Raw genomic sequence first — 26,396 nt, forward strand, 5'->3', positions numbered from 1 at the left:
GTTTATGGTACCGGTACCTGTTAGAGAGAGGGGAAGGAGGAAGCAGGAGTAGGCAGAAGGAAAAGTTAAATTTGGAGCAGACGCAGCAACAGTTTTGCTGATCCAAGGAAAACCTCTGGGGTTAGAATGACCCTTCAGAGTATTCCTGACATTGTGTAAATTAGTCATTGGGTATGAGCTGCCAAGAAAGGGGCATGACCTTGACTGAGGTGGCTCTCTGCAATTGGAGCAATCCCGAAAAGGCTGGCAGCTGATGGCTTCTGCCAACAGCCCTTCCAGCACGGAGGAAACAAGTCCTCCTGGAAGGAGGATCTGGGTGATGCATCACAGTGTCCACTGCAATTCACCATCAAATGCAAGAGACTACACAATGCAAACATCTGTCTGCTCTACAGTTTAAATAGTCCTTTTGTAAATAACCTCATAGAGTAATAATAACTGCCTCAAATCTGTAAGTGAAAAAGACTTGGGAAAAAAAAAAGTGATATAGGACTCTTGGATTTCACAGACCAGTGAAATTTCTCTCAACAACTGAAATAACAAACATGTGGTTATCAGCTTTTATTTTGGCCAAGGTTTTTTTTTTTTTTTTTTTTTTTTTTTTTTTTAAAAAACAATATTTAAAAAGAGAGGATATTTTAATAATAAAAGGCTGGGCATAACATCAGAATAAAATTTAAACTAAATAAATATTCCTTTATAAAACGTTCACCTACATTGTTCCTCATTTCATCACGGACAGGAGAAAAGTTTGTCACTGATGGTTTGTTTGTGAACTGGCTTTTGGAAATTATTACCCGTAAGTGGGCTATTAAAAAAAAAAAAAAGCCCCTTTGGGAGGCCGAGGCTGGCGGATCACAAGGTCAGGAGATAGGGATCACCCTGCCTAACACCGTGAAGCCTCGTCTCTACTAAAAATATTAAAAAAAATAGCCGGGCGCGGTGGTGGGCGCCTGCAGTCCCAGCTTCTCAGGAGACTGAGGGAGGAGAATGGAGTGAACTCGGGAGGCGGAGCTTGCAGTGAGCGGAGATCACTCCACTGCGCTCCAACCTGGGCGACAGAGAGAGACTCCGTCTCAAAAAACAAAAACAAAAACAAAAAAAATTCCTGCCCTGGAAGTTCCAGGGAAGACCTGGGAGAAAAGGTAACATTAAACCTGGAAAGATAGGTAACAAGATGAGTCAGGGAGGAGGTTTCTAGCTGAGTGGACAGTGTGAACAAAGGCTCAGAGATGCGGAAGAACAGGGCGTAATCACACAATGAAGTGTAGTAATCCTGCTCAGGGGAGCATTAGTCATGGAGAGGAGTGTTGAGAAATGAAACTAGAGTACATTGGGGTCAGATTATTCAGCAGACAATAGGAAGTAGTAGAGATTTTGGGGCAAAGAATTTACATAATCCGAGTTGTGCTTTAAGAAAAGTAATTTATCAATAAAAAGGTTTTATGTATGACATATGCTTAAAATGGATTACATGGCCGAGATTCTGTGTCTCATTATGAAGCAATTGTTGTAGCCTGTGAGAGGCAAAAGGAAGCAATTGTCGTAGTCTGTGAATTAGAGATGGGGTACTGAGAATAAAAGGAGGAAAGGAATGTAAATACGGTAGGAATAGAACCAGAGCTTGGCAATTTACTGGAGGGCTTAAGGAGAAGAAAGAGAAAAAATAATGGTAGTTTCATTAACAGAAAAAGAAAGTGAGGAAGAGATAGGTTTTAGAAGAAGATAAAATGTCCAGTTAGTGCTAAGCATCCTAACTTTAAATAATCTGCCCTGAGAAGAGCAGGCTGAAGAGAAGATCTATTTCTAAAAATACCTTTCCTTTCCTGCTATAATATCATGGATAGTTGAGCTTCAACTGACAAATAAATAAAGGCAGTCCTCATCTTGCTTGGTACGATGTTAACTGAATCTCATATTTATTGAAATTATTTCCTCATTATTCACCAATTCCAAATTTCAGTCAACATGGTATCATGCAAAATGAGGGATACAGATTTCAAAAACTACATGTACAAGTTGTTGTGTGTATATGTATGTGTGTGTGTATATATATATATATATATATATTTATATATATATATATATTTTTTTTTTTTTGAGATGGAGTCTCCCTCTGTGGCCCAGGCCGGAGTGCAGTGGCGCGATCTCAGCTCACTGCAAACTCCGCCTTCCGGGTTCACGCCATTCTCCCGCCTCAGCCTCCCGAGCAGCTGGGATTACAGGCGCCCACCTCACGCCCGGCTAATTTTTTGTATTTTTAGTAGAGACGGGATTTCACCGTGTTAGCCAGGATGGTCGCGATCTCCTGGCCTCATGATCCGCCCACCTCGGCCTCCCAAAGTGCTGGGATTACAGGCGTGAGCCACCGCGTCCGGCCGAGTTCCTGTATTTTAGCACGAATGATATTTCAGACTGCATAATTCTTTGTTGTAGGACTGTCTGTGCATTGGAGGTTTAGCAACCTCTAGCTTCTACCCACTAGATGCCAGTAGCATCTAGTATCTGATTTCAGTTACCCAGCTTGTTATTCTCTTCAGCTCATTGTTCACATACATTGGCAATCTTATATATTTTTTCCACAGTGTTTCATCTCCTTACTAACACCTTGTTGCAATTTGAAACCTTTTAGTTGTTTGATATTTTGGCATTTTTGTTATTGGTAGTTTGTACATAACACCAATTATTTGACTTGTTGGTTAGTGTGTCAACTTGACTGGCCACAGGGTGCCTAGGTTAAACATTATTTCTGAGAGTGTCTGTGAAGGTGTTTCTGGATGAGATTAGCATTTTTTTTCTTTACTTGTTTTTTGTTTGTTTGGTTTGAGAGTTTTCTTTGTTGTGTGTTTTTTGTTGTTGTTTTTGTCTTTTTTTTTTTTTTAACTTACCCATCCATGTAGAGATTAGCATTTGAACTAATGGACTCAGTAAAGTACATTGCCCAAAATGGAGGGCATCATATAATCTGTTGCCGGCCTGAGTAGAACAAAAGGGAAAGGGAAGAGAAATTAACCACTTTTGCTTCCTGCCTGTCTGTTTGAGCTGGGACACATCACATCGTCTTCTTCAGCCCTCAGACTGGGATTTACACTACCAGCTCCCCTGGGTCTCAGGCCTTTGAACTCAGACTGACTGAATGGGCTTTCCTGAGTCTCCAGCTTGCAGATGGCAGATCATGCGACTTCTCAGCCTCCGTAATCATGTGAGCCAATTCCTCATAATAAATCTCCTTTTTTATATATCAAAAGGTGGAGACCCAGGAAGTTCAAAGCTCTGATATATATATTTCCTACTGGTTCTGTTTCTCTGGAGAACCTTGACTTACATACTTGGATTTGGATAGAAGTCACTAAGGCTGGAAGCAGAGTGATTGGTGGATAGATTCCCTGGGCAACAGCAATATCCAGTCGTGGTTCAGGCAATAGTGGGCATCTCAGTGGGTGGCAAGAGCATAATCATAATGCCCATGTATCTGAGGCATGTGACACTCTGGCATCTAGGCACGTGGCACATGGGACTTGTCATCTGAGAGGCTTGTGCACAAATAACAGGATTTCCAACCATTGAAAACAATGTTTCTGGTACAAAATTTCAAACGCAGAGGCTAAAGTTAAAATAGACAAAAAGGTGCTTCATCTTAGTGGTAGGAATGAGTAAGTACACAAAAAACTGAGACTGAAACTAAGAATTAGGGACAAAGCAGTGATCCAATTATCTGATACATGTGGTGTAGAAATTGTGACTTGTGGAATAGTAAATGAAACCTGTAGAAAGTGAAGCATCTTCGAAATGGAATTATAGAAAATTGTCTTAAAGCCAAGCTCTTCCTGATGAAAGCTGCTTCTGTGCCTTTTGCCTCAAGTCAGAAGGAAGTGGGGTGGGACTGAAAGATCAAAGACTGCAGAGGGCCATCCACCTAGTGAGGAACAAGGACACTGTTAGCAGATGTTACAGTTAAACAGAATCTGATGTCAGACCAGACTACACCCATGAAAAAGAACTGATAGTGCCAGCTATTCATGGCACACCACATTGTCTCTCCTAAGATTCAGTGGTGGCCTTGATTTGTTTCCTTTTTTTTTCTATGTCATTGGAACTTGTATTCCCTAAGAATATTTTTCTGATGGTTTAAGTCTAATCTTGCCTATGAAAGCTACTGGAAGTCTTTGCTTTTCCCTGATTCTTATTCACACTTAGTTTTTGCTTCTTTATATTTTATAGTTAATTAAGGAATTTTCGCTGTTAATGCAACAAATAGTCCAGGTGCTCTTCTTGTATGAGTTCCTGTTTGTGCTCTTATATGAGAAAAAACATACAAACTGTGGTTTGTCAGATTTAACCTAGTTCTACATTTTAAAAAAGTAAATATTTACTATTTCATTTATTTAATACTTATCTATTTATGAATAATAAGAGTGCTTTGTTATTTTCCTTAACTATTTCCTCTTTTTTATGGAAAATTAAGATAAGAATAAATTAATTACTACCTGAAATTACATTATTGGTTTTAAAATTTCATATTAATTTATACTAGCTCAATTTAATCTAGTTCAAACAAGAATAACTACAGAGTACTTACATACTTTAGGGATAGATGTTAATCCCACAGAATGTTTTTACATAATGTACATTTTTTACATGGTATTAGCTGTTAACAATTCAGTTTTACCTTGGGGTGGGTGTATGTGTGCATGTGCATGTACGTTTGTGTGCATTTTCTGTATAGCAACCAACTCACTGAGTCAGACCTTTACTGTTTGCTTAATTAAATCCCTCAAGCTCATGATTCAGAATTCAAAAAATACCTCAATCTAAATGGGAATTTTTAAATTTTTCAAATTGAACTTTCTTCTTCTTAGGCAATGCTCATTCTTTGTTTTCACCTCTCCCTCAAGTTTCCTGCTTCTTAATGAATTTATTTAGTCAATCAGTCAAGAATTCCATATGCATCCATCCATTCATCAAATATTTGTTTTACACTCTGTTATGCATGGCAGTTTGCTAGGCAGTGGGGGGTCAAGTGTGAGTGAGACATGTCTTGCATGTTTAATTTAATTTAATTTTTTATTTTTGTTTTTTAAGAGGTAGAATCTTGTTCTGTTGCCCAGGCTGGAGTGCGGTGGCTTGATCATAAGCTCACTGCAGCTTCAAACTCCTAGGTTTGACTCCTGGGTTCAAGTGATCCTCCCACCTCAGCCTCCCAAGTAGCTGAGACTATAGGTGCATACGACCATGCGCAGCTAATTTTTTAAAAACTTTCTAGAGACATGGGTTTTTGCTGTGTTGCCCAAGCTGGTCTTAAACTCCTGGCTTCAAGCAGTCCTCCCACCTAGGCCTCCCAAAGTGCTGGGATTATAGGCATGAGCCACCGCGCCTAGTCACATGCTTAATTCTTGTTCCTATGTTTTGCTCACTGGATGTGGTATGCACCCTTGCCTTGACCTTCAGTTTCTCACAAAATCTTGTCAATTCTGCTTTTTTTTTTTTTCCTGTGAAACCTGTCCCTTTTTTTCCTGTGAAACCTGTCCCTTTTTTTCCTGTGAAATCTGTCCCTTGCTGTTCTTAGCAGCCTCTGTTACCACCCTAGATCAGATATCTATTATAATTGGGATAGCGGCAACTGCTAATTAATGGATCTCTTTTTTTCCGCTAATTCATGGTCAAAGCTGCAGTCATAGGATCTCCTTGAAATGCAAAGCAGACTTTGTCTCAAACCACTCAAAAATCCTTGAGTATTTTTTCATTCCCATAACTATAAAGTCCAGATTACTAACGTTCTTCAAGGCTTTTTCTGATCTGGCTCACATAGATCTCACCTGCCTGTTCAGTTCCTTGAACATGTGTTCTCTCACCTCTGGGTCTCTGGAGGCGCTTTCCCTTCTGACTCTTCATGTCGATATACTTTATCTCTCACCTTCTTTGCCATGCTTTTCCTAGCTAATTCCAACCAAATTTAAGTCTCAGTTTTGCGCTCACTACTTCCAGGATGCTTTCTCTGGGTTAGGTATTTCTTCTATGTGTTCCTTTACCACAGACAGTACTAAAATTTCTTCTTTTCTTGTTCTACGTCCCTCCACAAGAAACTTGAGAGCAGGGAAAATATCCTTTCCACTCTGGATACCTGGAGTCTAGTTTGTTGCATCCTAGGTGCTAAATAAGCACTTGATTGAATGAGACCACTCATGAAATGTTTTAAGAGAATACTTGTATGTCTTTTAAAAATGCCTCGAGAGGTCAGGCATGGTGGCTCACGCTTGTAATCCCAGCACTTTGGGTGGTCAAAGCAGGAGGTTTGCTTGAGGCCAGAAGTTTGAGACCAGCCTGGGCAACATCGCAAGACCTCATCCCTACAAAAAAAATTAAAAATTAGGCATGGTGGCACATGCCTATAGTACTAGCTACTCAAGAGGCTGAGGCGACAGGATTGCTTGAGCCTAGGAGTTTGAGGCTGCAATGAGCTGTGATTACGCCATGGCACTCTATACTGGGAGACAGAGCCAGATCCTGTCTCTTAAAAAATAAAAATAAAAATTAAAATTAAAGTAAAAAAAATGCCATGGGAGTTCCTATTTTATATTCCATACTAAAGCTATATACATTTAAAATCAGAAACGACTTCAACCACATCTAGAATAAGACAAAAACTACAGCAAAGTCACTCTGCTTTGTGCCATGTATAAAATGCTGAGTGCAGTCCATTTGTGACAAGGACTCGATGGACTTGATGTAGCCTTCTTCATTCTGATCTCTGAATTTGGTTTTATCTTTTTTTTGTCCTCTGCATTAAATGACACACATAAAGGGTTCCCTACTTTTTTTTGATCATTCTCCAGGTGAATCTTTAAAATGACACACTACCCTTGGCAACTGGTATAACAGGAAGCCCCCTAAACCAGAAGTTGGAAGACCTGCAGCTATCTGGAAATATAGAGCAGACCATGTGTATTTCAAGTTTGCAAGCTCAAACTTGCCTGGACACTTTAGCCATCTGGAAAATCAGAGGAATTGGATTAGAGAAGATTTTCTCAGGCACACCCAACACTTGCCATCTATAATCCATTTTAAATAGGAATTAATTTAGACAGTTTCAATTTATATAAAAGTTTCAAGAAAATGTCTACTACATAAAGTAAGATACCTTTCTGTAGGCTTCTGCTTATACAGCAAAGATCTCAGCTTTAAACTGTACTGTGCCTACTGCTGGGACTCAGCATGACTGGGTGGCATTTGAGAACTGGTAGGACAAGCCTAAGAAGAGCGTGATTTCCATGGATTGATTGAGATGAAGATTTTCTGGCTGCAGGAAGTCTGAGGAAGCTTTATGCGTGGGAGCCTGGAAGCTAGAAATCAATGCAATAAAGGACGACATGCTGTCTTTTTCTTGATTTTGTATTAAATCAAGGCCCTTTGGGGAGAGGTTTGTTACGTGAAAGCTGCAGGTGTGTGTTTTTTTTGTTTTTTTTTTTTGAGATGAGGGATCACTGCACAAGCTGGAGTGCAGTGGTGTGATCATAGCTCACTGTAACCTCAAACTTCCGGACTCAAGTGATCTTTCTGCCTCAGTTTCCCAAGTAGTTGGGACTACAGGTGGGCATCACCATACCTGGCTAATTTTTATTTTTATATTTTGTAGAGATGTTGTTTTGCTATGTTGCAGTAGGCTGCTTGCGAACTCCTGGCCTCAAGCTGTCCTCCCACGTTGGCCTCCCAAAGTGCTGTGATTGTAGGTGTGAACCACTGTGCCTGGCTGAAGGCACCATTTTCATGAGGGAAGATGAAGTTTTGGAGAGGGACATGTCCTACATTTTGGGACAGCACACACTACAGCACTGGCACAAAGAGTTGTGAGGTGCTCTTTCCATCTTTACACTGCAGATTTGGGATGTATTAGGAAACATGTCTTTTGACAGTGATGATGCTTCCCTTCAAGTGGCTTCTCAACCAAGGTTGGTGAAAGGATTCATTGATTGTGACTACAGGCAAAATACCCCTGAAAACTCTCAAAAAAATAATTATGGTGAAGGGGAATTTTGCAACAGATCATTATCCTGGGAAATAACATAGGAGAATAAGAAGCTCACCAAATTCAAGTAATTACAGTTAATAAAACTCCTTGGCACTCCCAGATAATGAGACCATTTTTAAGCCATACACCACCACTATTGTGCCATTTTTATGGAAGAAATTTTCTTACCATTATTTATTCTTGCTCTGTGCTGAATGATAGCCACTGGCCACATGTGTCTGTTGACTGCTTGAAATGTGGCTGATTTGAATTGAGATATGCTATAAGTGTAAAATATATACTGGATTTCTGAAACAGTATAAAAAAGAATGTAAAATATTCATTTTTGTATTGATTACATATTGAAATAACAATGTCTTGGATATATTTGGTTAAATAAAACATATAACAAATTATTCATATGATTATTTTCACTTCATTTTAATGTGGCTAACAGAAAATTAAAAATTATACATGTGGCTTGCATTATACTTTTGTTAGACAGAGATGACTGATATTTAACATTTAAGTGCTAAATCATTTGCTGCTTATTTTACTTTTTAATTCACATGTGCAAAAAGTTTTGGCTTGACGAAATTATAAACTCCTTGAGGATAGGTTCTGTGTTTCTAGTTTTCATTATTCCAGATGCTTGAGCACTGTTAGCACCTGATTTCACTATGTACTCGTTGATTTGAATTAATTTAAAAAGATTTTTTTAATTTCCATAAAACTGTGAACCACTTTTAGATGGTGTCCTAGATAAGTGCATTTTGATTATAAACAGAATTTTGTATTGTTATAAAAAGCATTCAACTCAGAAAATGTACTAATGAATAACAGAATTATTTTAATTCCACTATGAACTTATTTTTCCATCTCCTTGTTTTGTACTTCTAAAATAAGATATTTAAGAAAGAAGTCAGGGCAAATTTCTTCATTAGTTTTTTTTTTTTTTTTTTTTGCTTATTTCTATAAGGTTTTATTAATTTATAATTGAGAGAAATATTAACTGAAGTTCTAAAATTCTAAATTATTCTTTTTATTTTAACTACTCATTTTGAAATAATTTTCTCATAGAAGACTTGTAAGAACAGCACAACTCCTGTATACCTTTCAAGCAGATTTATCATTTTTTTTTGCCACATTTGCTTTATCATTCCATATCCATCCATCTATCTATCTATCTATCTATCTATCTATCTATCTATCTACTTATTACCTATTCGTATTATTTCATGAGTCATTTGAGAGACAGTTGCAGGCATTATACTTCTTTACTCCAAAATATATCAATGAGCATTTCCTAAGACTAAGTGTATTCTTTTATAAAATCATAATGAAACGATCGATTTCATGACATTTAACACTAATTCAGTGCAAGTATCCATTATACAATACATATCTAAATTTTGCCAATTGACAGGGGTTCAATTCAAGATCATGTCTTGCATGTAATTGCCATGTCTTTTTTAGTTTCCTTTAATCAAGAACAGTTTCCAGCCTTTTTTTTTCCTCTTTTGTCTTTCATGACAGTAACATTTTTAAGAGTATGGACCTCTTAAATTTAAATAATTTTTCATTGTTTTGTACAATGTCTTTTGATGTGAGTTTCCTAGTGATGAGATGCAGGTTATGAATCTTTTGGCAGGAGCACAACATAAGTGAAGCTGTGATCTCAGGCGCCATATCAGGAGCACATGATGTTAGCTTCCCATTTTGGTGATGCCAGCTTGATTAAGATGGTGTCTACAGATTTTTTTGTACTGCAAAATTTCAGGTTTTCCCTTTGTAATTCATAAATAGTCAGTAGAGAAATACTTTGACAATCTAAATATCTAAATATTCCTCTTCACATTTTTACCTATATTTTTAGCCCAGATAATGAATCCTACGTGAATTAATTATACTTCCTCATACTCTTTAGCCAAAGCAATATATTGCAACAGTTTAAATGCCAAAGTAGATATGAGAATCCAAATGAATTCTATTAAGCAGACATTGAAGAGATTTGTAAAAATGTAAAACAATGCCACTCTTCTCACTAGCTTTTTGGTTTGTTTGTTTTGGAAAAATAAATCTATTTACATACAAATATGTTACCCATGTTAATATGTAAGAAACTTATATAAGATTCCAGATTCCACATTTCAACTAAACTTTAGTGTTATTTTAAAATGAATTAATAAAGATTTTAAAAAATTTCTTAGTATTAATTTCTAATATGGTAAACATCAATAGATATAGCCCACATAAACCAAAGCTCTCTAAAGTCCTCAACAAGTTTGAGAATAAAAAGGGGCTTGAGAAGGAAAAGGTTGAGAACTACTGTCCAAGACCAAATGAAATGCTGGTATGAGTGCTACAACCTAGACATTTCTCGGGGCAGTGACAATAAAGGATAACTGAAACTGAGATTTCCAGAGTGCTTGTCCTTTGGACAAAAGCATCTTTAGCAAAGGCCTGAGATTTTCCATAGAACATCTTTAATAATGTACATAATGTAATATTTAGAGGTGAAAAATTATGATGCCTGAAATTTGTTTTAAAATAGTATAATGAAAATAATGGCGATGGTGGTGGTAAGGGTATAGATGGAATAAGATTGTGCTGTTAATTATTGAAGCTACATGATTGGTTCATGGGGATTCATTATAAAATTCTCTCAATTTTGAGTATGTTTGTACATTTTCAAATTAAAAATTTTTTTAAAGGTTTCATCTCTAGGTAAATTTTTTTTTTTTTTTTTTGAGACAGAGTCTCGCTCTGTCACCCAGGCTGGAGTGCAGTGGCCGGATCTCAGCTCACTGCAAGCTCCGCCTCCCGGGTTTACGCCATTCTCCTGCCTCAGCCTCCCGAGTAGCTGGGATTACAGGCGCCCCCTACCTCACCCGGCTAGTTTTTTTTTTGTATTTTTTAGTAGAGACGGGGTTTCACCATGTTAGCCAGGATGGTGTCGATCTCCTGACCTCGTGATCCGCCCGTCTCGGCCTCCCAAAGTGCTGGGATTACAGGCTTGAGCCACCGCACCCGGCCAGTAAACATTTTAATAGTATAAATTTAGGAGAGAATCAAGCTTAATTTTCCCAAATGTCATAATTATTTAAAAATTTTGTTAATTATGGGTTCTTGGATTTACATATACCATTCTTCTGTAGAGTTCAAACTGATTCATCTTGGCTGACTTTTAAAACATGAGTACTCATCTATTTATTTGGTCTTTTGAAACATCTTAGGGAAGTTTGCAAAGGAAAAAAAACCACATCAAATACACATAAAAAAGCTATCATACAATGACAAATAAAATTATTGCACTTTTGGAATTAGCTGTAATATAGTATATGTTGCTTGGATGCAAATGGTGTAATTCTCCTTAAGACTGTAGGCCCTAAAATCAGTTAAATTTGAGTTTGATTTCTGGCTCTCCTACTTTATAACACCTGTAATAACAGTAATAATAATAGAAATACTAACAAATCCAATATTTGTTGATCTTGAAATGTGACAGATTTTGTGCTAAGTCATACTGTAAGTTACTTTTGGTGAGTAAATAAGTTGCCTAAAATCATATATTCGCTAAGAATTTCATCAGGATTTCGAAACCAGGATGCCAGATCATTGTCCTTGCTCTTACCCACTGCACTACATTGCTTTATCAGCTAAGTACTTTGCTTAAGTTATTTAATCTTTATCAGCCTTAGTTCCCTATTTAATAAAATAGGGATAAAAAAAAGTATCCACTTCATAGGCACAAGGATTACCTCAGATAATGTACAGAAAAGACTTGACACATTGGCTGGCCCATAAGAATATAAGGAATGACAGTTAAGATTATTTTTATTATTCATTTTTCTTCACCAAGTAGTATAGCTCCCTTAGAATCATCACCTAAGAATATATGAAATCATCTGCACAGCCAAATACAAAGTATCTAAGAGGAGTTTTAGAACTCTCGCTCCAATATGGTTGCCACTGGTCACATATGCACTTGAAATGTGGCTAGTCGGAATTATGATGGGCTGTATGTCTAAAATACACACCAGACTTCAAATATTTAGTATGAAAAAGAAAAGTATCTCTTTAATATTTTTATATTGCATGTATGTTGAAATAATAATACTATGGATATTTTGAGTTAAAATACTATTAAAATTAATTCTACCTGTTATTAAAAAATTTTTAAGTGGCTGTTAGAACCTGTAAAATCAAATTGTGACTGTCATGTTTCTATGGGCAGTGCTAGTCTAGAACCTGGGTTACTTAATAAATGGTAATTCCTTTATGAAGCTTTTTCTCTGTGGTACGGTTTCACTTTGTATCCCAGGCTGGAGTGCAGTGGCACGTTCCTGGCTCACTGCAGCCTTGGACTCGTGAGGCTCAAGAAATCCTCCCACCTCAACCTCCTGAGTAACTAAGACTATAGGCACGCCACCACCCTGGGCTAATATGACGCTTTTTTCCCCCTTACATTAAAGCCTGAGATACTGCTGCCTTTCCATAGCTGAAATCATTTACAATGTGGTCAATATCAATAATACAAAAGAAAAAAGAGGTTGTTGACATATATGATCCTAGTATTTTTGGTGGGGTGGACTCTAGGCAGGAAGCCAGCATTCTTCAATTATCTTCCTAACTGCTAAATGAGAAATTCCACTGTGTGTTATTCTTCCCCAACCATACAACCTTATCATTCAAATTATAGTTTCAGGAAAAAAATCTGTAAGAGTGGTGAGAATCCTTGAGCTAGAAAAATAAAAATGTATCATTTTTTTTTTTTTTTTTTTTTTTTTTTTTTTTTGAGACGGAGTCTCACGCTGTTGCCCAGGCTGGAGTGCAGTGGCGCGATCTCGGCTCACTGCAAGCTCCGCCTCCTGGGTTCACGCCATTCTCCTGCCTCAGCCTCCTGAGTAGCTAGGACTACAGGCGCCCGCCACCGCGCCCAGCTAATTTTTTGTATTTTTAGTAGAGACGGAGTTTCACTGTGGTCTCGATCTCCTGACCTTGTGATCCGCCCGCCTCGGCCTCCCAAAGTGCTGGGATTACAGGCTTGAGCCACCGCGCCCGGCCTCATTATTTTTAAAATGCAAGTGATCTTCCTCTTGATATCATCAACACATATACTAATAGCAGACTTGTATTGACATAAAATAGTTTTATCTCTTGGCCATAATAATTTAGTTTTTTTTCAAAGTGTATTAACAAAATCCTGTAAAAGTAGGGTGACCATACATCCTGATTTGCCTGGCAGGATCCCAGTTTGCACCTGTTGTCCTGGCATAATTATTAACTAGCTCTCCCTTTCACTTTCAAAAGTGTTTCAATTTGGACAGTAAGTTTCATGGTTCACCTTTCATAACATCCTCATTGATGGTAGGATTTCTTGGTTCAATAAACTTGGAAAATAAATCATATTCCACCTCCCTCTTAGAAATTTACAACACACACTAGCTTCTGAGAGGTCATATAATAAATGTTTTTAACTTAGTGTAACTCAATGTTTCCTAAATTTATTTCATTATGAAACTCCTTTTTTTCCTGTGACACATATAACATCCCATGGAACACACTTAAAATTAGTTTAACCATATTCAGAATTTTTCAATGCTAGGTTTTTAACTAACAGGTTTCTACCATAGGAGGAATGACAATTTTTTATCATTATGTAAATAAATATATAATCTTTATATAATAAGCCTTTGACTTTTTCTAAAGTGTAGCATTGATATGAGCAGGTATCTGCTTAAGGAAACTTTTTCCTTTAATTCATGATCAGGAAATCCGAGTTTCAGCTAATTTCAGTTAATTTCAATAAATATTCATCCCATGCTTCCTACACATCAAGCCCTGGGCTAGTACTGATAATGCAAAGATGAATCAGACATGATCCTTTATGGATTAAGTTGCATAGAAAATGTGGATTAGTTTGCCTTCTCTATGTTGGGACTTTTTCCCTATTTTGTGTTGATTGGTTGTTTTCATAATTGCATTTCTACTTCTCATCATATTACCAACAGTCTATGAAAGTTAGTAGAATTAATCTAGTGGTAGAACACACATGATTGTATTAAGAATGAATAGTTAAGTGATATAACAAGATATAAATGAAGTAATAATTAAACAGAGAAGGAATTACTCAGTTCTCCCCAGAATCATTGAAAAAGATTCACTGAGGAAGTCCTATGTGAGTAGAGCCTTGAAAAAAATTAAAATGCTGACAGACATAGAGAGAGTATAAATATTTCCAGGTCAAGAGAGTTTTTTGCATAAATCAAAACAATTCCGGTAGAGACCATGTAAGCCCATGTTCTGTGCTGCTGGGAATAGATTAGGGTGATGGCAGGGGGGCAAATATAAGTTTAAAAAAATAATTGGGAACCAAATGTAAAGTCTCTTTAAATATGATTTAAGGAGAATGAAGAAATGACCTATGATTTTAATGACTAGACTTTATGACTCTGGTGAATACCCTTCAATATTGGACAGCCAACTCTTTAAGAGCCTGATGAGAAACTTTCATAGGCGTGTTAAATGTCTACCAAACAAATAAAAAGTATGCTAAGTTACCACCACATAAAATAGCTTTTGGCCACTCCCTTTCAATAAAATAATTGTCATAAAATGTGTTTGTAATCTAATCTTACTATTTTAGCAAGAACTTCCTCCAGAAAGTACTTAGTCACTGTGTACGTGTGTGTGTGTGTTCATGCAATAGCAACAGAGTATATTTGTAAACGAGAGTTTAATCCTGTTGTTTGAATATCCTTTAGTTTCCCATCTGTATAGTAAACATTTTTCCTGGTATTTTAAAGTACGTCCAGTCTTGATTTAAAAAGAAACTCCTAAATTTCAGTATATTTGTTAAAATAAGATGTTAGATAAGTGAGTTCAAACTATGTCTAACAAACATATTAGTCAGAAATTTAGCACAGACTTTTTGTATACTACATAATAGCAATATAATTCATTTTCAAAACTCTTGAGATATTGATAATCTAGAACTTTACATTTTTCTCCAGTTGAGAAGTTGCTTAATCCAACTAGAAAATGTGACATAAGCCTCACACTGACCTCACTTAATGACCAGCAAAAGGAAAACAGAAGTTTAGAGGCTTCACAGCTGCTGACACAGAGTCCTTGGAAAGAATTATTTTGGAATATTCTTACTGTTGCTAAAGAAAGGAATTAGAAGGTCAGAAATAGGAAACCAGGAAGAAAACAAGCTTGTCAGCATTCAAAACTGATTACCAGGGAATTACTTTGTTGTTAAAAATCCACAGTGTTTCAGTAACTTTATTTAGCAATGTTTATCTCAAAGGACTTTCATTGCATGTGTTTTGCTACAAATAAATTTGCTTACCTTAACTCTATAAAGAACTCTACAAACCACATTTGCTTTTATTTGAATTTGCTAGTTTTCACCACCACTACCAATTCCACTGAAAACAAGGAGCCTTCCAGGATGTGGGAAGGACCTTGGCAGTCACAAGTTGGATTATGTGGTTGTTGCTTTTGTTACTGTACATATCTTAGAGTAAGTCAGATATCAAGTTGTGTGACCTCTAGAACTAGCAACTAGAATCCTGCTACTGCATTGGGGATTCGTATGCTGAGTGTAACAAAGGGAGAAGTGGTGTTTTTCTGATCGAAACCTGTTGGATAATTTATTTTCATTCTTCCATTTGCCTTAATACTTGTACCACAAACAATTATTGAAAAATTAAGTATATATATATTTTTTGAGACAGGGTCTCGCTCTGTCACCGGGACAAGAGTGCAGTGGCATGATTACGGTTCACTGCAGCCTCCACTTTCCAGGCTACAGCCTCTACATCCTGTGTTTAAATGATCCTCTGGCCTCAGCCTCCCAAGTAGGTGGGACTACAGGTGCACGCCACCATGCCTGGCTAATTTTTTTGATTATCTGTGGAGAAAATGTCTCCCTATGTTGCCTAGGTTGTTCTCAAACTTTTGGGCTCAAGTGATTCTCCCACCTTGGCTTCCTAAAGTGCTGGGATTACAGGCATGAGCCACTGTGCTGGGCCTGAGTATATGGATTTCTTTAAGCAAATAAAACATGTCTCACGTGGCTAGCTAGCCACTCCGCCTGTTATATGAGGCAGTGGGCAGTCCATGAGTTGAGATTCAGAAGGGCTGCACTCAATGTCCTACTTATTTACTACTTGATTAACCTTGTCTAAGGCAAGTTAACTTTCTTAATCCCAGTTTCACCATCTTTAAGAATGGGGATGATGATACCTATAATGTAAAGAAGTTATCAAAAGAGATTGTATGTGCCACGTATTTCATGAAAATAGTAATGTGCTGCACTCTGCTGTACTCCTTCATCTCCCATCCCTTCCACAAACACATTTTTACTTCCCTTTTGTTTCTTTAAGTTCTTTGAACTCAGAGCTGGATTAAGGCATGGGACGCATGGACAGCCTCAGCTGAGTGCCAACCTATAAAAATGGATTCCATTGAAAATACGTTGCCAGATAATGCAGGCTTTGATTTGCTATCCTAGGCAAAATGTAAATTTACAGTTCCTTGCCTGGCAAAAGAAGCAAGCCCTTCAATAGAAACAAGAAAACAAAACAAACAAACAAACAAAAAACAACTACAACTCCTTGCTAGAATCACCTCTCTTTTCTGAGCTTTCTTGCACACAAGCAGTTACAAATAGCCAAAATCCCAAGGTCCAAAATGCAGGCCATAATACTGCTTAATAGGGACATGATTCACCTTTTAATTTAAAATTTTAATCTCTGAATATGCTTCCAACTAAGTGGTCATATTTTTTCAAAATACAGACTGCGCTTTCAGCAGAAGTCAATCAGCAAAGAAATTTGTTTCTATGTAAAACTTTTTATTAATATAATTTTTCATACTCTACGGGTGAAAGAGGTGTCAAATCACTTGGTTGCCAAGGATGCTGAGGTTTTCTTGCACTCACTATGATTTTTCTACATATTTCCACCACCACACACACTATCCTTACTCCACTTTGTTCACTACTTATCTTTTGAGCCATTTGAAAAATCAATTCATCTATGATACCTTCTTTTCTCTGTTATTTCCGTATAGGGAATTACAATGACTCCTTGATTCCAAAACATCAGCTTTATTTTTTTTGAAAATCAAAGCAAAACAAATAGAATATTAAAAGTATGCATCAGTTTTAAGACATGTTCCAATGGGAAAACACTAAAGTAATCAAACAAGTGTTAAAATCTAGTAAATGGGGTAGTTGCTTTGTCTGCCACAATTGTTGTGTTGCAACGCTAGCACATAATACATTCTCTATTTTAGTGTGTATCACACTCTATCTATCTATTTATCTTTCATCTATCTATCTAAACTGTAAGGGGTAGAATTTGGTTCATGAGACTTGGGTGAATAAAGGCTGCATTATTGGCTGGGCGCTGTGGCTCATGCCTGTATTCCCAGCACTTTGAGAGGCTGAGGTGGGCAGATAACCTGAGGTAAGGAGTTCAAGATCAGCCTGGCCTATGTGGCAAAAACCCGTCTCTACTAAAAATACAAAAATTAGCTGGGCATGGTGGAGGGCACCTGTAATCCCCGCTACTTGGGAGGCTGAGGCAGGAGAATCACTGGAACCCAGGAGGTGGAGGTTGTAGTGAGCCGAGATTGCACCATTGCTCTCCAGCCTGGGCAACAGGAGCAAAACTCCATCTCAAAAAACAAACAAAAAAAAACAAAAAAAAAGCTACATTATTTTATTTTGAAAAATCAAAATGTATCTCACTCTGAACTTCCTTGTCAATATGCCTATGATTTACTAGAGGGCCCTTCCTTAGCATTGCTTAAGATTCCCTGGGACATTATATAGTTCATTCCATGTTATCATGGAAGAAAAGATTCTTTAAATTTTTTTTCTTTTTTCTGTGACAGGTCGACTAAGGAGAGGAAAGGATTCTTGAGTTCACTCTAGTTGCTTAATGTCATGCCCATTGCTCAAGCCCGTGTGGCCTGTTTGAAGGTAGGCTGCCCTCCTCCATGCCCAACTCAGCCCTAGCAGCCTTCTCCAAAGCTTGCAAGGCCATGGCAATATTGAGTCACCAGCCATTTATATGCATTTCTTATCAGCAGTCCTACCACCTATTGGGATTCTGAGTGGGAATAAGCCCAAGTCCCTACCCACCTTAGGAAATCCTCTCTATGGCCCAGTCAACCCCATCATCAATTTCAAACAATAACTTCCCCTTCTGAGGAGTGGATTGAGGAAGCATAATCTTTCTCAATGGACCTGAATCCCAAACAGTTTAACTTTGTCTCTAAAGAGTTCAGTGTATGTTTATTGAGTGGAGGAGGGGCAATTGCAATGACAGCAAACTTTGCCTCTTTGGATGAAAGACAGAAAAAGAGATAATTTTTTTTAACCATGGTGAGTCAACAGCAGGGAAATCCAAAAATACCATTAAGCAACAAATACAACTTTCCAGTTGGTTTGGTGTGTGTGTCCACCCCCTCTCAATAGACACGGGTCTTGAGGGTAAGAGCTTTGTTTCTTTATAAATGGGTCTTCAGCACTCAACATAGTACATGTTATCAGCCAATAAATATTGGCTCAATGGCCAGGAGAGGTGGCTCATGTCTGTAATCCCAGCACTTTGTGCAGCCAAGGCAGGAGGATCACTTGAGCCCCGGAGTTCGAGACTAGCCCTGGCAACACAGTGAGACCTCATCTCTACTAAACTAAATTGTAAAAATTAAGCTGGACATGGTAGTGTACACCTATAGTCTGAGCTACTCAGGAGGCTGAGCTGGGAGGAAAGGTTGAGCCCAGCCCGGACAACATAGTGAGATCTTGTCTCAAAAACAAATGCTCAATGAACTGAATGTATTGTCAGTTACTATTTGTGTCTTCTAGAATAATTCTGGTCTTAGAAACTTTTAGATGCATTAAAATATGAAATTATTTGAATAGAACTCAAGAACAAATCTCTGTTCTCCAACCATAACATTTTGATAAATTTGCTCCCAAATGAACAAGGAGTATTGGTTATCAAACATGCTAAATTAAAATTTTAAAATTCTGAGATCTAAAATAGATCTCAGCTCTGCTTTTAACCCCTGAGAAGTCATTCTATCTCTGTGTGCCACTGTGTCTCTTCACATATTGTGAAGTTACTAAAGTGTTCTGAATTTAGATGAAAAGTACACACTGTTCATGGAGGGTACAGGAATATTTTGAAAGTAAAATATTTGATGGGTACACAGACACTTGTACTTTGCTTTTGTTACATATTTAGCAGTTAGTTTATATCACTGACAAATATCAAGAACATTTCATGTGAGAACAAGGAAGTACCTTGGTTACTGTGCAGTTATCAGTGCATACTTCAAAATCTGTGCTATTTTACTACCTCTGTTCAAAAAATTCCTTCATTAAAAATGTAATTGTAAGCCAATTTTCAAGTTTGTTCTTTAGATAGCTAAAGCCCCATGCTACTGCTTTTCATCCTCTCACTAACCAATACATATTCACCACCCGACCACCACCATACATTAAAGATTACAGTCACTCTGATAGAAATTACTTATAGGACTTGTTATGGCACAAATTAGAGAGAAGAGATTGAATTCTGGAGACTGAAATGACCCATGAAGGTGTATTTATCTAGCACATATTTATGAAGACATCTTCACCAGGAGCCATAGTAGGCTCTGATAAAAGCTATGATTTATCAGGAAATGCCACTCTCAAGAAGATTGTTATTTCTAGAGGTGGAAACAACATAAACACACAAATAACTATAATTTAGAACCTGAAGTGATAAATAGTATAAGAGAAATGGAGTTTAGAAGAGGTAGTGACCACTTTCAGCTAGAGGAATTGAGCATTTCAGTTTAGAAGGGTCATTGAACTATGCCTTAGAGAATGGACTATAATCCATTTGGACAAGGGGTAACTGGGGAGGGAGGTAACATGATGCAAGGAACACCTTGAACAATGACATACACTCCGACCAGGACAGGCAAATCAGCTGCTCCAAACAATAGTGAATAGTCATGTGTCATTGTATTTCCTGCTTGGGTATATAAAATGGGCATATTTTATTGAAATAACAAAAGGTATAATTATGGAACATATGTTCTGTTATTTGCTACCTCATAAATACTCAAAAATGACCAACAGAAAATATATTGAGAGTAAAATAATACTTTCTGAAGTCCTTTTAATTGCTTTCCACATTTTTCTTGTCAAAGTAAGCTGTTAGCTCAGCTACTGGATTAGTCAGGGTTCTCCTGAGAAGTAGAACCAATAGGACGTATACATGAATACATCCATATACACATAAGTACAAACATATATGTGTGTGTGTGTGTCAGTGTGTGTATATATATGTCCTATTGGTTGGACAGACTGAGAGCCAGAGCCAGAGCGAGAGCAAGAATGAGTGAGCCAGAGAGAGAGATTTTAAGGAATTTAATCACATGATTATGGGGGCTGGCAAGTCTGAAATTTGAAGGGCTGTTAGGTAGGCTGAAAATTCTGGCAGGCGTTTATCTCAGTCTTGAGTCTGATGCAGTTTGGAGGCAGAAATTCTTTGAGGTGGGGGAAACCTCAGTCTTTTCCCTTAAGGCCTTCTACTGATTGGTTGAAGCCCACTCACATTAGCCAATTCAAGTTGATACATGAAATTGACCATCAGAGCTGTCATGAATCATGAATACGTGGCAGTAATGAAAACAGGGAAACAGTAAAGTCTTTCCTTTGCCTACACAGCTCATTATGTTTTGTAAATGTTTTTGCATACATAATCATTAAAAATCCCATGAGAAAAGAAGGGAGTATATTATTATAAACAATTTCTAAATGACAAATCTGAGGCACAGAGAAATTAATAATCTGGAAGTTTAGGGCACTAGAAGTGGCACAGCTGACATCAGAGTTAGAACTGATGTCTTCAGATTCATTATTTGGTGATCTTTCTGTTGCGCCATCTACTAATTCCAACCCAAATTTCTATAGCATTCATTATCTGTAACCCTCTCTTGCAACTTAGTGCAAAGTACCTTTATTGATATATATTCTATCTGTCCAACTAAATTCAAAGACATGTCTGTTTATGGCCAACCATATTATATACTACATATAATTCAATATCAGTAATTTTTTTTTTTAAGATGCAGTTTCGCACTTTCACCAAGGCTGGAGTGAAGTGGCATGACTTTGGCTCACTGCAACCTCTGCTCCCCAAGTTCAAGCAATTCTCCTGCCTCAGCCTCCCAAGTAGCTGGGAATATAGGCACCCGCCACCACACCTGGCTGACTTTTGTATTTTTAGTAGAGAGAGGGTTTCGACATGTTGGCCAGTCTGGAACTCTTGACCTCAGGTGATCCACCTGCCTCGGCCTCCCAAAGTGCTAGGATTACAGGCATGAGCCACTGCACCTGACCTGAATATCAGTCAGTATTTTTTTCAAAGAATAAATTCTGCTATATATTCTGTTTATGCTGGTAACAATTTGTTTATGCAGCTTGTGGTGATAGGCTCCTTGAATTAGTTTTCACAACATGTGGAGCGGTGCCACAGTGTTTTTCATAAAGCTGGGAAGTCTGAAAGGCCTGAATTCCTTATATTTAAAAGGGCTTATGAGTCATGTCAACATGGGCAAGTTGTTCAACTTTAAGGTCTAATTTCTTTATCTGTAAAAACAGGATGATAATAGAACTTCAGTAATGCATCATGTAAATAGAAAATGATTTATTGTCTGTAAAGTTATGAATAGCTTCTTGACACTCCAGATACAAGAGATGGTAGCTTCTTTATTTTCTAGATAAAGCCATCTCTAAATCATAAATTATCAGGGTCAATGATAAGCCCACGATCAGTGATTAACTGGAGTTATCCTCACTGGAACTTACAAAACCCCTGGGGCTTACATATTCCCAGGAAGATGGGGAAGGGCCTGGTTCTTGGTCCACAGGGACAGCCATTTACCCCTTGGCTTCACTTGGGTGCTATGCACAGGGCCATTTTGTATACAACCTTCACAGACATGAATGGCAGCTCAGTATTCCAAGTGTTCAACAGTAGTTGAGCATGGTTTCTTTGCCATGCACTGGCGACGGCCTCCTTGGGTGAGCTGGCCCAAAACTTCCTCAAAATTCCTCTCTGCTGACTGCTTAGTCACAAATGTCTTAAAAAGATGCTCAAGACATAGCATTTAATGGCCAATTCTCATCTATTCCAAACACCTGTTCCCATACAAGGACTTGCAACCTCCAGAATGCCAAGTCCAAGCACATGAAGAAATTCACAATTCTCCCAATGTTTCCATCTGTGAAATCAACTGCAGGGTTGGGCCACTCTCCCAAAGCCTCTATTCTCATCTTCTTTGGGATAGTCTAGTTTAATTTCTTCATTGGCTGAGAGCTTTGAAATGAGTCCTATGAACTCTCACTCTGAGGACAAGGGAACTCTAGATCTTAAGGGCATAGAGCCCTAATCTCATTGTTTCATGGATGAGAAGAAAATAGGGGGCAAAAATCAAGATACCAACAAATTCCTCAGGAAGTCACACTGTTACACAGGCAGATCACATAGCACATAGAAATTGCTCACTTTAGGTTGCTTTTTATCATTATTTAGAACACTGTATGTGTTTATTGGTTATGCTCCACTGAATCTTCCACCTCTTGAGGTGCTTTAAGGTGTGTAAGTAAGAGCCTGGCTTTTAGAGTCAGACAGCTCTGGTTTTGATTCCTGGCTTTGCCTCTTATCTCTTTGCACTTAGGTAAATTACCTTGCTGAGCCTCACCTTTTTCTCTGTAAAATTAATTGTGAAGGTTAAATGCACTGAACACAGATAGCTGTAGGCTTTACCTGCCAGGGCATATGAATAGTCACATATATAATAATAGTCCAAATCTCAAGGCTTGGAGCCCACACCAGCTTGACTTGGTCTTTCAGTAGAAGCCCTTCCTGTTAATTTATTCTGTCTGGGAGGTCCCATGAGTGAGGTTTGCCCACAAGTTCCTTTATTTTCATGTCCTGTCTCATCCCCAGACTGCTGATCTCTTGCTTTTCTCCCTCTCTGGCTAGTAGGATAACTCCCTTAGAGTCTCATGATCAGAGATGGTTCTCATAGAAGAACAGTTAGGGCCCTAGAAACAGATGTAACTGACATCCTAGCCTTCTACTGTCATAACACACTGATGCTCAGGGAGAAGGGAATAATATCAGGTAAGGTCAAGCTTCCTACTACCATGGTCCACTGCTTCTCTGACATTTGGGCAGGCTATCAGCTCAGGCCTGCTCTTCCAGACCTCCTCTCATAGGCTCTAAGGTCCCTTCAGGCCAGCCTTTTTCAGAGAATCCCAGTCCCCTAGACTGGTGTGTGGATGCCTTAACACAGTTGGTGGACCTAGACTGAGCTCTCTTCTACAGCTATCCTAAGACCATGCAAAACAAGGTATGTGTCTGGGCATTTATTGTGGTGTTTCAAAGCATTCTATGATGGTCAAGGAGCTCTGGAACTTTGTATAACAGTAAGCTGTGCTATCCAGGATGTACAGAGGGCCTCATGCCATGCTCCAAACTTAACCTGGTCCAAAATATTCCTTAAAGCAACTAGTGCTTGCCACACAATAAGCCACCCATTTTGCCTTCTTTGCTTAAGAACAATTTGAAGTATTTGCTATAAAGTTGTCTCTAAATATTTTGCCCTTATGCCTAACTGTTTTTACAGTGATAAAATCTGAGACCCAAAGTTGTTTGGGTCATGTTATTACATAGAACAACATAGAACATCTCAGGACTTGGGTGATTACTATCTGATATGGTTTGGTTGTGTCCCCACCCAAATCTTATCTTGAATTGTAATTTCCATAATCCCTAGGTATCATGGGAGGGAACTGGTGGAAAACAATTTAATCATGGAAGGCATTACCCTCATGCTCTTCTCATGATAGTGAGTGCTCACGAGATCTGATGGTTTTATAAGGGGCTTTCCCCACTTTTGCTCGACACTTCTTGTTGCCACCCTGTGAAGAAGGATGTGTTTATTTCCCCTTCCCCCATGATTGTAAGTGTCCTGAGGCTTCCCCAGCCATACTGAACTGTGAATCAATTAAACCTCTTTTCTTTATAAATTACCCAGTCTCAGATATATCTTTATTAGCAACACAAGAATGGACTAATACAGTAAATTAGCACCACAGAGAGTGGGGTGCTGCTGTAAAGATACCCCAAAATGTGGAAGCGACTTTGGAACTGGGTAACAGGCAGAAGTTGGAACCATTTGGAGGGCTCAGAAGAAGACAGGAAAATTTGGAAAAGTTTGGAACTTCCTAGAGACTTGGAGGACTCAGAAGGCAGGAAGATGTGAGAAGGTTTGCAATTTCCTACAGACTTGTTGAATAGCTTTGACCAAACTGCTGATAGTGATGTGGACAACAAAGTCCAGGCTGAGGTGGTCTCAGATGGAGATGAGGAATCTTCTGGGAACTGGAGCAAAGGTGACTTTAGCAAAGAGACTGGTGGCACTTTACCCCTGCCCTAGAGATCTGTGGATCTTTGAACTTGAGAGAGATGATTTAGGGTATCTGGTAGAAGGACCATCTAAGTGGCAAAGTGTTCAAGAGAAAGCAGAGCATAAAAGTTTGAAAAATTTGCAGCCTGACAATGTGATAGAAAAGAAAAACCCATTTTCTGGGGAGAAATTCAAGCCAGCTGTAGAAATTGGCGTAAGTAACAGGAGGTGAATGATAATCACCAAGACAATGGGGAAAATGTCTTCAGGGCATGTCGGAGACCTTTGTGGCAGCCCCTCCCATCACACGACTGGAGGCCTAGGAGGGAAAAATGGTCTCCTGGACCAGGCCCATTCTGCTCTATGCAGCCTTGAGACATGGTGCCCTGAGTCCCAGCTACTTCAGCTCCAGTCGTGTCTAAGAGGGGTCAATGTACAGCTCAGGCTGTTGCTTCAGAGGATGTAAGCCCCAAGCCTTGGCAGCTTACATGTGGTTTTGAGCTTGTGGGTGCAAAGAAGTCAAGAACTGAGATTTGGAAACCTCTGCCTAGATGTCAGAGGATGTATGGAAACACCTGGATGTCTAGGCAGAAGTTTGCTGCAGGGATGAAGTCCTCATGCAGAACCTCTGCTAGGGCGGTGCAAAAGGGAAATGTGGGGTCAGAGCTCCCACACATAGTCCCTACTGGGGTTCTGCCTGGTGGAGCTGTGAGAAGAGGACCACTGTCCTCCTGACCCCAGAATGATAGACCCACTGATAATTTTCACTGTGTGCCTGGAAAGGCCACAGAGACTCAATGCCAGCCCTGAAGGTACCCAAGAGTGGAGCTGTACCCTGCAAAGCCACAGGGGCTGAACTGCCCAAGGCAGTGGGAACCCACCTGTTGCATCAGCATGCCCTGGATGTGAGACATGGAGTCAAAGGAGATCATTTTGGAACTTTAAGGTTTAATAACTTCCCTACTGAATTTTGGACTTGCACGTAGCCTGTAGCCCCTTTGTTTTCACCAATTTCTTCCATTTGGAATGGGTGTATTTACCCAATACCTGTACCCCCATTGTATCTAGGAAGTAACTAACTTACTTTTGATTTTCCAGGCTCTTAAGCAGAAGGGACTTGCTTGTCTCAGATGAGACTTTGGACTTGGACTTTTGAGTTATTGCTAGAATGAGTTAAGACTTTGGGGGACTGTTGGAAGGGCATGATTGTGTTTTAAAATGCAAGGGCATGAGATTTGGGAGGGGCCAGTGGTGGAATAATATGGTTTGGCTGTGTCCCCATCCAAATCTCATGTTGAATTGGAGTTCCCATAATCCCCATGTGTCATGGGAGGGGCCTGTTGGGAGATAATTTAGTCATGGGGCAGTTACCCTCAAGTTCTTCTCATGATAGTGAGTTCTTATGAGATCTGATGGTTTTATAAGGGGCTTTGCTCCCTTTTGCTTGGCACTTCTTGTTGCCACCCTGTGAAGGACGGTGTGTTTGCTTTCCCTTCTGCCATGATTGTAAGTTTCCTGAGGCCTCCGCAGCCATGCTGAACTTAAGTCAATTGAACCTCTTTCCTTTATAAATTACCCAGTCTTGGGTATGTCTTTAGTAGCAGCATGAGAACAGACTGATACACTATCAGTGAAACCTATGCAGTTGTAAGTATGACTGAGTTGATCAGAAATGCTACTAGTGGAGTGTTTAGTTACCAAGGAATAGTCACAGTACTGCATCATGGTGGGATCCATATAGCTTGGGCCCAACATGTGAAAGATTCTTACCCCAATGGAGCAGAATAAAACTGGTTCTTTGAGCACTGTTTGACACAGACACATAGGATAGGATGCTTGGTTTAAGAGTATAGGGGTCAACCAAATAAATAAAAACCTTCCTCAGGGT

The 26,396-nt window shown here is 38.7% G+C and overlaps 1 long non-coding RNA gene across 1 annotated transcript; it reads left to right on the plus strand.

Annotated features, from left to right (window-relative positions):
- Positions 1-1,017: 1,017 nt before the first annotated feature.
- On the plus strand, positions 1,018-8,418 carry LOC144340166 (uncharacterized). Its single transcript, XR_013415942.1, has 2 exons — positions 1,018-1,145; positions 6,834-8,418. It is a non-coding gene; the product is annotated as an uncharacterized LOC144340166 (long non-coding RNA).
- The last annotated feature ends 17,978 nt before the right edge of the window (positions 8,419-26,396 follow it).

Source organism: Macaca mulatta, chromosome 3 (genome assembly GCF_049350105.2).
Source record: "Macaca mulatta isolate MMU2019108-1 chromosome 3, T2T-MMU8v2.0, whole genome shotgun sequence".
Taxonomy (NCBI): Eukaryota; Metazoa; Chordata; class Mammalia; order Primates; family Cercopithecidae; genus Macaca; species Macaca mulatta.